Consider the following 14,387-nt stretch of genomic DNA (forward strand, 5'->3'; position numbering starts at 1 on the left):
GTATTGAAAGGGGGTGAGGCCAGTAGCAGAACTGATTAATGAGTTTTGGGCTATTTCAGCCCAGGGCAAATAGTTCGACCAATCAGCTGGGTTCTCATGACAGTAAAGCCTCAAAAACTTTCCCAGTTCCTGGTTAACCCTCTCACATTAACCATTAGACTGGGGGTGGTAACCGGAAGTGATGCTGATGTTAACCCCCAGTCTCTCAAAGAAGACTGACCAGATATGTGAGGTGAATTGGGGCCCTCGATTGGACATTATATCTTCTGGGATACCAAATAGACAAAACACATGATTAAAAAGGGTCTCAGCTGTTTGAAAGGCAGTGGGTAGGCTAACGAAAGGAACAAATCTAACCCCAGGTGAGAACCTATCCACAATGGTTAGAATGACCGCGTAATTCAGCGAGGGGTAAAGGTCAGTGACAAAGTCTACTGCTACATGGGACCATGGGTGAGAAGGGACAGGCAAGGGCATGAGTTTACCAGCAGGAAGAGTTTTGGGTGTTTTACATTTGGAACAGGGGGTGCACGAGGAAACAAACTTATGGATATTGGATAACATGTTCTCCCACCAATATCTGCCAGCTAATAACTGGTGCATACGGGTCTCACCTGGATGGCCAAATGACAGAGAGGAATGGGCCCATGTAATTAACTTACCTCTGCATTGAGTGGGTACATATTTACTTCCGACGGGACAAGACTCTGGGACAGGAGTGACAGATAGTTCTCGGTCAATCTCTTCATCTACTTCCCATCTAATGAGGGCAACCACAATGGATGGGGGTAGTACATTGACTGCCTCCAAGGAGGCTTCAGGACTAGAATATATGTGGGACAGGGCGTCGGCTTTTGTGTTATGGGAACCAGGGCGATAAGAAATGGAAAAATTGAACTGGAAAAAGAAGAGGGACCACTGGGCCTGACTAGGGTTGAGCCGTTTAGCTGACCATAAATATTCTAGGTTCTTGTGATTGGTTAATACGAGGAAGGGATGTGTCACTCCCTCTAGCCAATGGCACCATTCTTCAAAGGCTAGTTTCATAGCCAGCAGTTCTTGATCCCTGATACTGTCATTACGTTCGGCAGGGGTCAGTTTATGACAGTAGAATGCGATGGGATATAGTTTACAGGGGTCACCTATGCGCTGGGACAGCACCGCCCCAGTGCCCACCTCAGAGGCATCTACCTCAACCATGAAAGGCCGAGTGGGATCAGGATGTTTCAGGATAGGGGCAGTGATGAAGGTGACTTTGAGGGCTTTGAACACCTCCTGTGCCCGGGGTTCCACAAGAGGTGCTTGGTACTGCCCTTCAATAATGTGGTAAAGGGAGCTGCGAGACTACTGAAGTTATGAATGAATTGACGGTAGAAATTAGCAAACCCAAGGAAGCGTTGGAGCTCTTTTATGGACGTAGGGATGGGCCAATTAGTTACGGCTCTCACTTTCTCATCATCCATAATGACACCTTCTGGACTGATGACATCACCTAAGAAGGAGGTAGAGGGGAGGTGAAACTCACACTTCTCTCCTTTGACAAACAACTGATTCTCAAGCAGATGCATGAGGATGGAACAGATATGATGAATATGGGTTTCAAGATTCGGGGAGTAGATCAAAATTCTGTTGATGTATGCAATGACATATTTGCCAAACATGTCCTGGAGTATGTCATTTACGAATACCTGAAAGACGGACGGGGCATTGCGTAACCCAAAGGGCATCACCAAATACTCATAGTGCCCCCTGGTGGTGAGGAATGCTGTTTTCCATTCGTCACCCTCCCTTATTCGGACTAGGTTGTAAGCGCTTCTTAAATCAAGCTTTGTAAAGATTTGGGCTCCACGAAGTTGTTCTAGCGCTGCGGGAATGGGTAGGAATACAGTTTCGTGATTTGGTTTAACCCACGATAGTCAATGCAGGGCCTAAGTCCTCCATCTTTCTTGTTGACAAAAAAGAACCCTGCAGCGGCGGGGGAAGTAGAAGGACGGATGAAACCCTGTTGTAAGGCCTCCTGAATATACTCCTCCATAGCTTTCTCCTCTGCCTGAGTAAGTGGGTATACCCTAGATTTAGGTGGGACCAAACCATCTAGTAACTCAATAGAACAGTCATATTCTCTATGAGGGGGAAGCTTGGTAGCATTCTTTTTACTAAATACTTCTAGCAAATCACTATATTCGGGGGGTACGGAAACTATAGCATTGTCATTGGGGCTTTTGATAGTGGTAGACGATGCCAGGGCTGTGGGAAGCATGAGACAATGATCATAACAGTAACTAGACCATGAGAGTATTTCCTTATCAGACCAGGATATGACAGGGTTATGTTTTTTGAGCCAAGACAAACCTAAAATAATAGCATACTTACAAGTGTTTAACACAAAAAAACTAAATCTGTCCAGAGTGCAAAGCATTGACAGTCGTCTTGATGGGTTTCGTGACCCGGGTAACAAGTCGTTCTCCAACTGGATCCCCATCGACAGCCGTAAGTCTCAGTGGTGACTCCAGTGGCTCCATGGGAATCTGGAGTTGCTCCACCAGCTCGGCGTGGATGAAATCCCCCTCAGCTCTGGAATCAATTAATGCTGGAAACACACAGACAGACTGAGGGCAGTAAACGGTCACATGCAGGAGGAAGGACTTGCACTTTCCCAGGGTTGATGCCAAAGTGCTGCATCAACGGAGTTGACAGTCACTTAGGAGGTGACCTGCCACTCCGCAATAAAGATACAGCCCTTGATGGAGATGTCGTTGCCTCTCCTCTGCAGACAAATGGAAGGAGTCACACTGCATGGGCTCGGGGGTTTCTGGTTCTTTAGGAGTCCAGGTCAGCGGTGGACATGGGCGACGAGGAGCCAGTGTAGCAGCTGGGGCTGTAGGGGATCTACACTGACCTCTCCCGTACTTCAGTTGGTCCAGGCGAATAGCGAGAGAAATTAGCCTCTCCAGGGAAAGACCATTGTCCTTACATGCCATCTCTGCTAGTATATCAGGGTTCAGACCATTGAAAAATGTTACTAATAACGCCGGCTCATTCCAACCACTACCAGCTGCCAGAGTGTGGAATTCCAAGGCGTAGTCCAATACTGAGCGATTACCCTGATGTAAACAGGTGAGCAATTCCCCTTGAGAGCGACCCTCATTGGCATGATTGAAAACAGCATTAAATTCTTTCATGAAGTTGTCGTAAGTGTCACACTGGACAATGTGCCAAACTGCGGTAGCCCAGTTTAAAGCCTTGTCCGTAAGGCGAGAAATAACAAAAGAGATGCGAGCCTTGTCTGAACTCTGGGGAGAATTTGCAAAAAATATAGAACATTGTATCAAAAACCCCTTACACTGATTCGGTGAGCCATCAAATTTATCCGGCTTGCTGACAACAAACGAACAGGTACCTGCCATGGGGGAAGCAGCCTGGTTAGTGACCCGGGGCGCGCTGGGGAGGCTGAGTCATTGGAGTTGAGTTGTGATTTCTTTCATGCTTTCGGTGATCTGTACTAGCTGTTTTTGCTGCTCACCCTGCTGCTGAGTAAGATTCTGGATGGACTGGGTCATGGAGTCAAAATGCTGGTGACGTTGTCCAAGCATCTGTCCTTGACTGCTAAGCGCCACCTGGAGCTCTGTGTAATCCGCCATCTGCATGTTGGCACAGTATTCTGTAACGCGGCAATGACAGACCAGACACTCACGGATTAAGAACAACTTCAGGGTTTTAATAGTCACAGTGAGAGAAGGTAATGTACAATAACCAGGCCAGGTCAATACCAGGAAATCCAACTGAGTAATGAGGGCTAGACAAATCATGGTCATGAAATGGGTGAGAGTCCAAGAACCGGAAATCAGGAAAACACAGGCAGAATAAACACAAGGGCTAGGCAAATCAGAGTTGAGAAACAGGCAGAGATCGAGAAACCGGGAAGCAAGAGAAAAGACCAAACAAACAGAAGGGCTATGCAAAACGGGAATAAACCAGAAGGCAAAAAGGGTCATACATGGAAATGCAATCAGATACAAACACTCAGTAGGCTCACGAAAAATGTGGAGGCAATACTGTGCAAAGAACTAAACAACCAGAGGGGTACACATACAGACACAAACAAAAAGGTAAACTTTGCGACAATGTTTATTGTTAAAAGCGCTGTACAAATAAACTTGATTTGATTTGATTTGATTTGAAAAAGGTACAGGTGATAACAATTAGAACTCGGGGGAGCCACTCCTGGGAAGTGGCTCCGGATTGGTGGCTTGAGTGCACATGGTAGTGTCAGGTGTGTGAGTGGGATTGTGGGACGTGGAGTCCAGAGTGTTAGGTGAGCCCAGGAGCGTGACAGATGAGGATATCTATTATGGTACTCAACATTAAATTCTCCCTGTAGATGTGTCTGAATGTACAGTGGGGCAAAAAAGTATTTAGTCAGCCACCAATTGTGCAAGTTCTCCCACTTAAAAAGATGAGAGAGGCCTGTAATTTTCATCATAGGTACATTTCAACTATGAGAGACAGAATGGGAGGAAAGAATCCAGGAAATCACATTGTAGGATTTTTAATGAATTAATTGGTAAATTCCTCGGTAAAATAAGTATTTGGTCACCTACAAACAAGCAAGATTTCTGGCTCTCACAGACCTGTAACAACTTCTTTAAGAGGCTCCTCTGTCCTCCACTCGTTACCTGTATTAATGGCACCGGTTTGAACTCGTTATCAGTATAAAAGACACCTGTCCACAACCTCAAACAGTCACACTCCAAACTCCACTATGGCCAAGACCAAAGCGCTGTCAAAGGACACCAGAAACAAAATTGTAGACCTGCACCAGGCTGGGAAGACTGAATCTGCAATAGGTAAGCAGCTTGGTGTGAAGAAATCAACTGTGGGAGCAATTATTAGAAAATGGAAGACATACAAGACCACTGATAATCTCCCTCGATCTGGGGCGCCACGCAAGATCTCACCCCGTGGGGTCAAAATGATCACAAGAACAGTGAGCAAAATTCCCAGAACCACATGGGGGGACCTGGTGAATGACTTGCAGAGAGCTGGGACCAAAGTAACGAAGGCTACCATCAGTAACACACTACGCCACCAGGGACTCAAATCCTGCAGTGCCAGATGTGTCCACCTGCTTAAGCCAGTACATGTCCAGGCCCTTCTGAAGTTTGCTAGAGAGCATTTGGATGATCCAGAAGAGGATTGGGAGAATGTCATATGGTCAGATGAAACCAAACTAGAACTTTTTGGTAAAAACTCAACTTGTCATGTTTGGAGGAGAAAGAATGCTGAGTTGCATCCAAAGAACACCATACCTACTGTGAAGCATGGGGGTGGAAACATCATGCTTTGGGGCTGTTTTTCTGCAAAGGGACCAGGACGACTGATCCGTGTAAAGGAAAGAATGAATGAGGCCATGTATCGTGAGATTTTGAGTGAAAACCTCCTTCCATCAGCAAGGGCATTGAAGATGAAACGGGGCTGGGTCTTTCAGCATGACAATGATCCCAAACACACCGCCTGGGCAACGAAGGAGTGGCTTCGTAAGAAGCATTTCAAGATGCTGGAGTGGCCTAGCCAGTCTCCAGATCTCAACCCCATAGAAAATCTTTGGAGGGAGTTGAAAGTCTTTGTTGCCCAACGACAGCCCCAAAACATCACTGCTCTAGAGGAGATCTGCATGGAGGAATGGGCCAAAATACCAGCAATAGTGTGTGAAAACCTTGTGAAGACTTACAGAAAACGTTTGACCTCTGTCATTGTCAACAAAGGGTATATAACAAAGTATTGAGATGAACTTTTATTATTGACCAAATACTCATTTTCCACCATAATTTGCAAATAAATTATTTAAAAATCAGACAATGTGATTTTCTGGAATTTTTTTCTCATTTTGTCTCTCATAGTTGAGGTATAAAATTACAGGCCTCTCTCATCTTTTTAAGTGGGAGAACTTGCACAATTGGTGACTGACTTTTGCCCCACTGTATTTCTGTTATGGTTATTTTTCATAAATCAAGGTATTTAACAATATAAACAGTATGAAATCTGCAAATGTTTTATTTGTGATATTGCTACGTATATTAATTCCATTTTAATATCCATATTTTTCTACAAAACATAATGCAATACATTAGACACTGGATGCTTATGAACTTCCTTCTACTTAGCTCTGACAAGACTGAAGTACTTGTACTCGGACCACATGCAGCTAGAAGTAAGTTTTCTGATTCCACAGTAACTCTGGATGGCCTTTCTGTTTCTTCATGTGCAGCAGTAAAAGACCTCGGGGTGATTATTGACCCCAGTCTTTCATTCGAAACTCACATTGATAACATCACCCGGATAGCTTTCTTTCATCTCAGAAATATTGCTAAGATAAGAAATTTAATGTTGCTACATGACGCAGAAAAACTAGTTCATGCTTTTGTTCCCTCCAGGTTGGATTATTGTAATGCCTTACTGTCTGGATGTTCCAATAAGTGCATAAACAAGCTCCAGTTAGTTCAAAATGCAGCAGCAAGAGTCCTTACTAGAACTAGAAAATATGACCCCATCACCCCTGTCTTATCCACACTGCATTGGCTCCCAATCAAATTTTGTATTGATTATAAAATACTACTATTGACCTTTAAAGCACTGAATTAACTGAACTTGAGGTCATGCTGCAAGTGGGAAACTATTTTTATTCAGCCACAGAGTGGCGCTGTTAGCCAGTAAAACCTAACACCAGTGTGATTTCTGTTGAAAAGTGAAGGTGAGAAGATGCTTTCAGAGAAATAGCAAAGATTTTTGCATCTGCTGAAGATCCTAACACAAAAATGTTGAAAGTAGAGTTTAGAGAATTTAATGCTGCTTTGGCTAATTCATGGGGAAAAAAAATCTTGATATCCTGATTGATAAAAACAGGAAGCACCAACTTGGACAAATACTTTACCTACCCAAAGGCATTATTTTGTTTTTACTAGCTGGTAAATCACAGTTTAAAGGTGACATGTAGAAATGAGAATGATAGATGCTATAATGATACCAGATCATTAGTCTGGCAAACGTGACTTCAAAGCTCTGCGAGCATTTGGTCTGGCAAAGATATTAAGCCCAACCGTTTCCCAAAGCGTGTGGTTGACCCACCTCCCTGAAATGCCTCAGTTTGCTACTGGTCGAAGCCAGAAAAGGCTGTGACGAAGCTTAAACCAATCACATCACTCTTTCCTCTGACGTATGTGACGCGACGGGGCTAACTGGTAGATTAAACTCTTACCGAAGCCGGTCGGGAGCAAGGCGAAAACGTCCTTCCTTTCAATAAATACCTCCAGGGCTGCTCTTTGCTCCGTTTTCAATGAGAACTTGCTCCATGTTCGTAATGTTTCTAGTGAATGAAGCGCTTCCGGCATAGATTCTGTAAACAATCTATGGCTTCCAGTCGCAGTTCTACTACGTCACTGCCTTGAACACGCCTCTACCCAGGGCCATTGGAGATGCTCAAAGTTGATTGGCTCTTGATTTTTTAGGAGCTTGGAAGAGCTGTAAATAGCTTGCCTTGCCAGACTAAGCTCACAACAGGCCCTCGTGTTGTGTCACGCTTAGGATGGGCGGGCCCAGGCTACCAGATCATAACTTCTGTTTCTGTGTGTGCCTGATTGTAATTCTGTTGGTACTGTAGACACATATCCACAGTCCTCAGTCTTCTTTTCCTACAAGTTATGACATGGAAAATTCCTCAAAGCTGTAATTCATGAACAGTCCACTCCACATACAATCTGTCAGTCTCTGTTTGATCATAAAACGATAAAGATTTCCCCGAATCAACATTTCAGCAACTTCAAATTAATATTAGTATCCCCTGCTGCTGATTGTCTGAACCAAGCTGAAAAGTTCGTCTACTCCACTGGCACCACCATGATTGAAAAATCACATGATTGCATTCCTGCACACTGATTGGCCAAAGCTCAAAATGGTGTTTGGGAACTGTGGCAGTTCGGAGCAGGTGGGTGGAGCACAGAGGACGGCAGGACAGAGATCAAGTTCCAATTTAGTATTTATTGTCACACTTTTCAGCATAACATTCGGTCAGACACACACACGACGGGTGTCTGTTCAGGGAAGAGCTCCTCTGCTCTCTGCTCTCCCTCCCTATATAGGGCGCGGTCACTGGGAAGACACACAAACACAGGATAATTGCTCTCAGGTGTAGTGATTCTGCCACTCACCTTCCCTGACTCCGCCCTCCTGTCACAGACCGGCGCTTGACCACGCCCCCGCTGCCACATACCCCCACCGCCCGACTCAGGCCGGGCGGCCATCCGGCCTGCAGCTGACTCCCCCCCCCTTGGCGGGAGAGGAAGTCCGCCACGACCATCTGCGCCCCCGGCCTTTGGACCACCTTGAAATTAAAGGGTTGGAGTGCCAGATACCAACGGGTGATCCGCGCATTGGCATCTTTCATGCGGTGGAGCCCCTGGAGGGGCGCATGGTCCGAACAGAGGGTGAAAGGGCGCCCCAGCAGGTAGTACCGGAGGGCGAGGACCGCTCACTTGATGGCCAGACACTCTTTCTCTATGGTGCTGTAGCGCCCCTCACGCACCGACAGCTTCCTGCTGATATACAGGATGGGGCGGTCCTCCCCCTCCACCTCCTGGGACAAAACCGCCCCCAGCCCTCTGTCCGACGCATCGGTCTGCAACATAAAGGGGAGAGAAAAGTCAGGGGAGTGTAGAAGTGGCCCCCCACACAGTGCAGCCTTTACCTCTGAAAAAGCCCGCTGGCATTGCTCCGTCCACTGGACTGGATCTGGTGCCCCCTTTTTAGTGAGATCAGTCAGCGGGCTGGTGACGTCCGAATAATTAGGTATAAACCTACGATAATAGCCAGCCAGCCCCAGGAACTGTCTCACCCCCTTTTTGGTCTTGGGCCTCGGGCAGGCCGCAATCGCTGCGGTCTTGTTAATTTGGGGACGCACCTGCCCGTTGCCCAAGTGGAAGCCCAGATACCGTACTTCCACCCGCCCAATCGCACACTTCTTTGGGTTGGCTGTGAGACCCGCTCGCCTCAGCGACCTAAGGACGGCCCTTAGGTGTTCCAAGTGCCTCGGCCAGTCATTACTATATATGATGATGTCATCAAGATAGGCGGCCGCATAGGTGGCGTGGGGGCGGAGGACCCGGTCTATCAGCCGCTGAAACGTAGTAGGCACCCCAAACAGCCCAAACGGAAGTGTGACGAATTGGTGTAAACCAAACGGTGTGGAAAAGGCCGTTTTTTCTCGGGATAGTGGAGTCAAGGGGATCTGCCAATATCCCTTCGTCAAATCCAGTGTCGAATAAAAGCGAGCCGTGCCTAGTCGATCGAGCAGCTCGTCAATATGAGGCATTGGGTACGCGTCAAATTTAGACACCGCGTTGACTTTCCTATAGTCCACACAGAACCGGACCGACCCGTCGGCCTTGGGTACCAAGACCACCGGGCTGCTCCAGTCACTGTGGGACTCCTTGACGATGCCCATTTCGAGCATGGTCTGAAGTTCTTCCCGAACCACCTTTTTTTTGTGTTCGGGTAGCCTGTAAGGGCAGCTACGCACTACCACCCCCGGGGGCGTCTCGATGTGGTGCTCTATGAGGTTAGTGCGACCGGGCAGGGGCGAGAACACATCCGAAAACTCGGTCTGCAACTGGGCGACCTCTGTGAGTTGGGTCGGGGAGAGGTGGTCTCCACAAGGGACCAGAGAGGTACGTGATGCCAATGTCCCTTTTTGAACCTCCAGCCCCAGCTCCGCCTTCTCCGGAACCACCGACACCAACGCCACGGGGACCTCCTCATTCCAAAGTTTGAGCAGATTGAGGTGGTAAATCTGTAGCACCCCACCCCTGTCCGTTCACCTCACCTCATAGTCGACGTCCCCGACTCGCCGTGTGACCTCAAAGGGTCCTTGCCACTTGGCGATCAATTTGGAGCTCGACGTGGGCAGCAGTACGAGTACGTTATCTCCCGGAGTGAACTCTCTAAGGCGCGTACCCTTGTTGTACAGGCGGGCTTGCCGTTCCTGGGCCTGCCGCAAATTCTCCTGAGTTAGGTAGGTGAGCGTGTGGAGTTTTGCGCGCAGGTCCATAATGTACTGAATTTCGTTTTTGCTTTGTGAAGGTCCCTCCTCCCAATTTTCCCGCAGCACATCTAGGATGCCGTGCGGCTTACGCCCATATAATAATTTGAACGGGGAGAACCCTGTGGAGGCTTGGGGGACCTCTCGCACTGAGAACAGCAAGGGTTCGAGCCACTTATCCCAATTACGTGCGTCCTCACTTACAAATTTTTTAATAATATTTTTGAGGGTGCGGTTGAACCGTTCTACTAAACCGTCCGTTTGTGGGTGATACACGCTGGTGCGGATCGGCTTAATCCCCAATAACCCATACAGTTCGCGTAGTGTCCGTGACATAAACATAGTGCCTTGATCAGTCAGAATCTCTTTCGGGATTCCAACTCGGGAGATGATGCGGAAGAGCGCCTCTGCAATACTGTGTGCTGAGATATTGCGCAGAGGCACTGCTTCCGGGTATCGCGTTGCATAGTCCACCAGAACTAATATAAAGCGGTACCCTCGTGCTGACCGATCTAATGGCCCGACGAGATCCATCCCAATTCTCTCAAATGGGGTCTCGATTAATGGAAGAGGGCGCAAAGGCGCTTTTGGAATGGCCACTGGATTTACTAACTGGCATTCGCGGCATGCCGTACACCACCTACGAACATCGCCGCGAATCCCCGGCCAATAGAATCGGGCCATTATTCGGGCTAGTGTTTTATCCTGCCCTAAGTGTCCAGCCATGGGATTAAAGTGAGCCGCCTGTAATACCAATTCCCGGCGGCTCTTCGGAATTAAAAGCTGTGTGACACGCTCTTTAGTTTGAGTGTCCTGCATCACTCGGTATAACCTATCCTTCATAATTGCGAAGTAGGGGAAGGACGGGGTGGCGTTCGGCTGGAGCGTTTGACCATCGATTACTCTCACTTGGTCAAACGCATGTCGCAGAGTCTCGTCTCGCGATTGTTCTAATAGGAAATCCACGAGGGATTCCCCAATAGAGAGAGGAGGAGCCGGCGGCTCCTCACTCTGACGCGGAGATGACGTAGACGGCTCTGCGACAGCTGCTCCCGCCAAAGCGGCACCGGGACCTCCCCCTGTTAAATGGCAGGACCCACTCTTTATTAGGTGTGTCATTAAACCCCGAAATCCCGGCCAATCAGTCCCCAAAATTAGAGACTGGGTAAGGCGGGGATTAACCGCCGCCTTCACTATAAATTTTTCCCCTCTGAAAATAATGTGGACCGACACCAAAGGGTAGCTGTGAACATCCCCGTGCACACACAACACCTTCACCCCTTGTGCTCCCCCCAATGCCTCGTTTTGAGCCAGGCTTTGGCGAATTGAGGTCTGATTACAACCAGAATCCACCAACGCCTGATATGTAGCCCCTTGGATACTCACCGGTATGCGATACGCTCTGGCCCGATCGAGGGCGGCCTCTGGTGCGTCGGGGATCCGAACCACTGCGCCCACTTCCATTGCCGTGCACTGCTGTTGAAGGTGGCCCGGCTCCCCGCAGCGCCAGCAAACCGGCCCGGGCTTTCCCTCTGCACCGGTGATCTGGGGCTCACTCACCTGAGGTGGGGGAGAGACAGACACAGAAGGGAGAAACAGGAGAGCACCGCGGGTGCGGCGGGCCGGCTGGGGTGGTGCTGGCCCCCGCCTCCGTGGAGGGGGAATGGGGCGAGGACGGGACACAGGAGGAGGGATAGAGAGAGAGAGAGAGAAGAGGAGAGAAGAGAAGATGCCATCTGCTGTCCTGCCGCTGGGACAGCTGCCAAATGGTCCTCCGCCAGCTCGACTGCTTGATCCAGCGACGCCGGGCGGTGGCACCGGACCCACTCCGCAGTTCCTGCTGGCAAGTGAGCGACGAACTGTTCCAGCACCACCTGGTCGAGGATTCCTTCGGCGTCTCGGTTGTTGGCCCTCAGCCATCGCCAGCAGGCGTCCCGGAGCTGCTGGCCAAACGCGAATGGCCGGCCGACTTCCTCTAAGCGCAGCGCGCGGAAACACTGGTGCTGCTGTTCCGGAGTGCACCCCATGCGCTGGAGGACGGCCCGGCGGAGGTCCGCGTAGGCCAGCCGGCGGTCGGTGGGGAGCTGTAGCGCGGCCAGCTTTGCTTCTCCCGTGAGCAGGGGGAGGAGGCGTGCCGCGCGCTGCTCCATCGGCCACCCCGAGGCTTCGGCGACTTGCTCAAAGAGCGTGATGAATGCCTCGGGGTCGTCCTGCGGGCCCATCTTGGTGATGGTGAGGGGAGACGGGCCCGCGGTAGGAGCGCTGTTGGGCCCCGCCGACGCGAGGAGGTGCCGGAACGCCTGTCGATCTTCTTGTTGGGCCAACACCAGGGCCTCGAACCGCTCTTCTTGCTCCTTTCGGAGGGTGAGTAGCGCCTGGTGCTGGCTTTGCTGGGCCATGGCGAGCGCATTGGATCAGTTCAGCGAACGGGGAGGACTCCATGGGGCCGTGAGGCTGCTGTGCTCCAGATCCCGGGTTTCGGCACCACTGTGGCAGTTCGGAGCAGGTGGGTGGAGCACAGAGGACGGCAGGACAGAGATCAAGTTCCAATTTAGTATTTATTGTCACACTTTTCAGCATAACATTCGGTCAGACACACACACACGATGGGTGTCTGTTCAGGGAAGAGCTCCTCTGCTCTCTGCTCTCCCTCCCTATATAGGGCGCGATCACTGGGAAGACACACAAACACAGGATAATTGCTCTCAGGTGTAGTGATTCTGCCACTCACCTTCCCTGACTCCGCCCTCCTGTCACAGACCGGCGCTTGACCATGCCCCCGCTGCCACAGGAACCTTATGTGCTGTGCTGTTTTACCTATAGACTTTGTCCTCCTTGTTTAGTTTCCAGCCCTTCCATACCATGACACGGTGTGTTGTGAGCCTTTAGTCGCGTTTTTGTTACTCAGTTTGGCAGTACACATTTAAAACATTGGTGTGTGGTTTCTTGCAGACAAATTTAATGTCACTCACCATGAATTCAACCAATCAGCGCACAGCAATGCATCATGTGATTTCCAAAGTGGCAGCGCCGGTGAAGTAGACTGGAAGTTTTCTTCTTAGTTGAAAAAAAATCAACTGTTTGGATCAATATTATCAACTTGAATTGAATAACATGTTGGGACGAGTAATCTTTATTGATTTATGATCGACAGCATGGTGGTGTAGTGGTTCGCACTGTCGCCTCACAGCAAGAAGGTTCTGGGTTTGAGCCCAGCAGCTGGCGGGGACCTTTCTATGTGGAGTTTGCATGTTCTCCCCGTGTCAATGTGGGTTTCCTCCAGGTGTTCTGGTTTCCCCCACAGTTAAAAGACGTGCAGTTAGGTTAACGTGGGGCAGCCTTGGGCTGAAGTGCCCTTGAGCAAGGTACCGAACCCCCGACTGCTCCCCGGGCACTGTAGTGTGGCTGCCCACTGCTCTGAGTGTGTGTGTGTGTGTGTGCGTGTTCACTGCTTCAGATGGGTTAAATGCAGAGGATGAATCTCACTGTGCTTGAAGTGTTCATGTGACAAATAAAGGCTTTTTCTTCATCAAAATAAAATTGGTAGACTGGCCTTGGTGTGAGCAGTTTATGAAATACATGAATTCTAACATGGGAACCCCAGCTTTGGGGATTTTTCCATGTCATAACTTGTAGGAAAAGAAGACCAAGGAGGATTGTGTATTGGGGCACGTAGCAACTGTGTACATATCTGGGTACGTGATTCCCACTAAATTTTGGCTTTACCTCTATTACACACCAGACACTTACCATCCATTTTATTAGGAACACCTGGACATCCATTTCAGGCAGTTATTCAATCAGCCAATCACAATGCATACTGTAACATCATGCAGATGCAAGTCAAGAGCTTCAGGTAATGTTCACCTCAAACATCAGAATGAAGTAAAAGTGTGATCTCGGTGATGCTAACCTTGATGTGGATAATGGTGCCAGAAGGGCTGGTGTATTTCAGAACCTGCTGATCGTCTGTGGATTTCACACACAACAGTCTCGAGAGTTTACACAGAATGGTGTGAAAATCATTATTTTGCTGTTTCCTTGATGTGAACATGAACACATGAACTGAATCTCTTGACCTGTATCTGCATCGTTTCTTGCATTGCACTGCTGCCACATGATTAGCTGATTAGAAACCTGCATGAAAGTGCACGTGTTCAGGTGTTCCTATAAAAGTGGAGTGGACAGTGAGTGTATGTGTATTTTCCTATCTAAAGTAGAAAAACTGACCTGAGATCAGGCACAAGGTGGTAATGAAGAAAATCTTTATTCTGAACTGAACTTCAACTTTGCTGAT

The sequence above is a fragment of the Neoarius graeffei genome, chromosome 18 (assembly GCF_027579695.1).
Source record: "Neoarius graeffei isolate fNeoGra1 chromosome 18, fNeoGra1.pri, whole genome shotgun sequence".
Classification (NCBI taxonomy): Eukaryota; Metazoa; Chordata; class Actinopteri; order Siluriformes; family Ariidae; genus Neoarius; species Neoarius graeffei.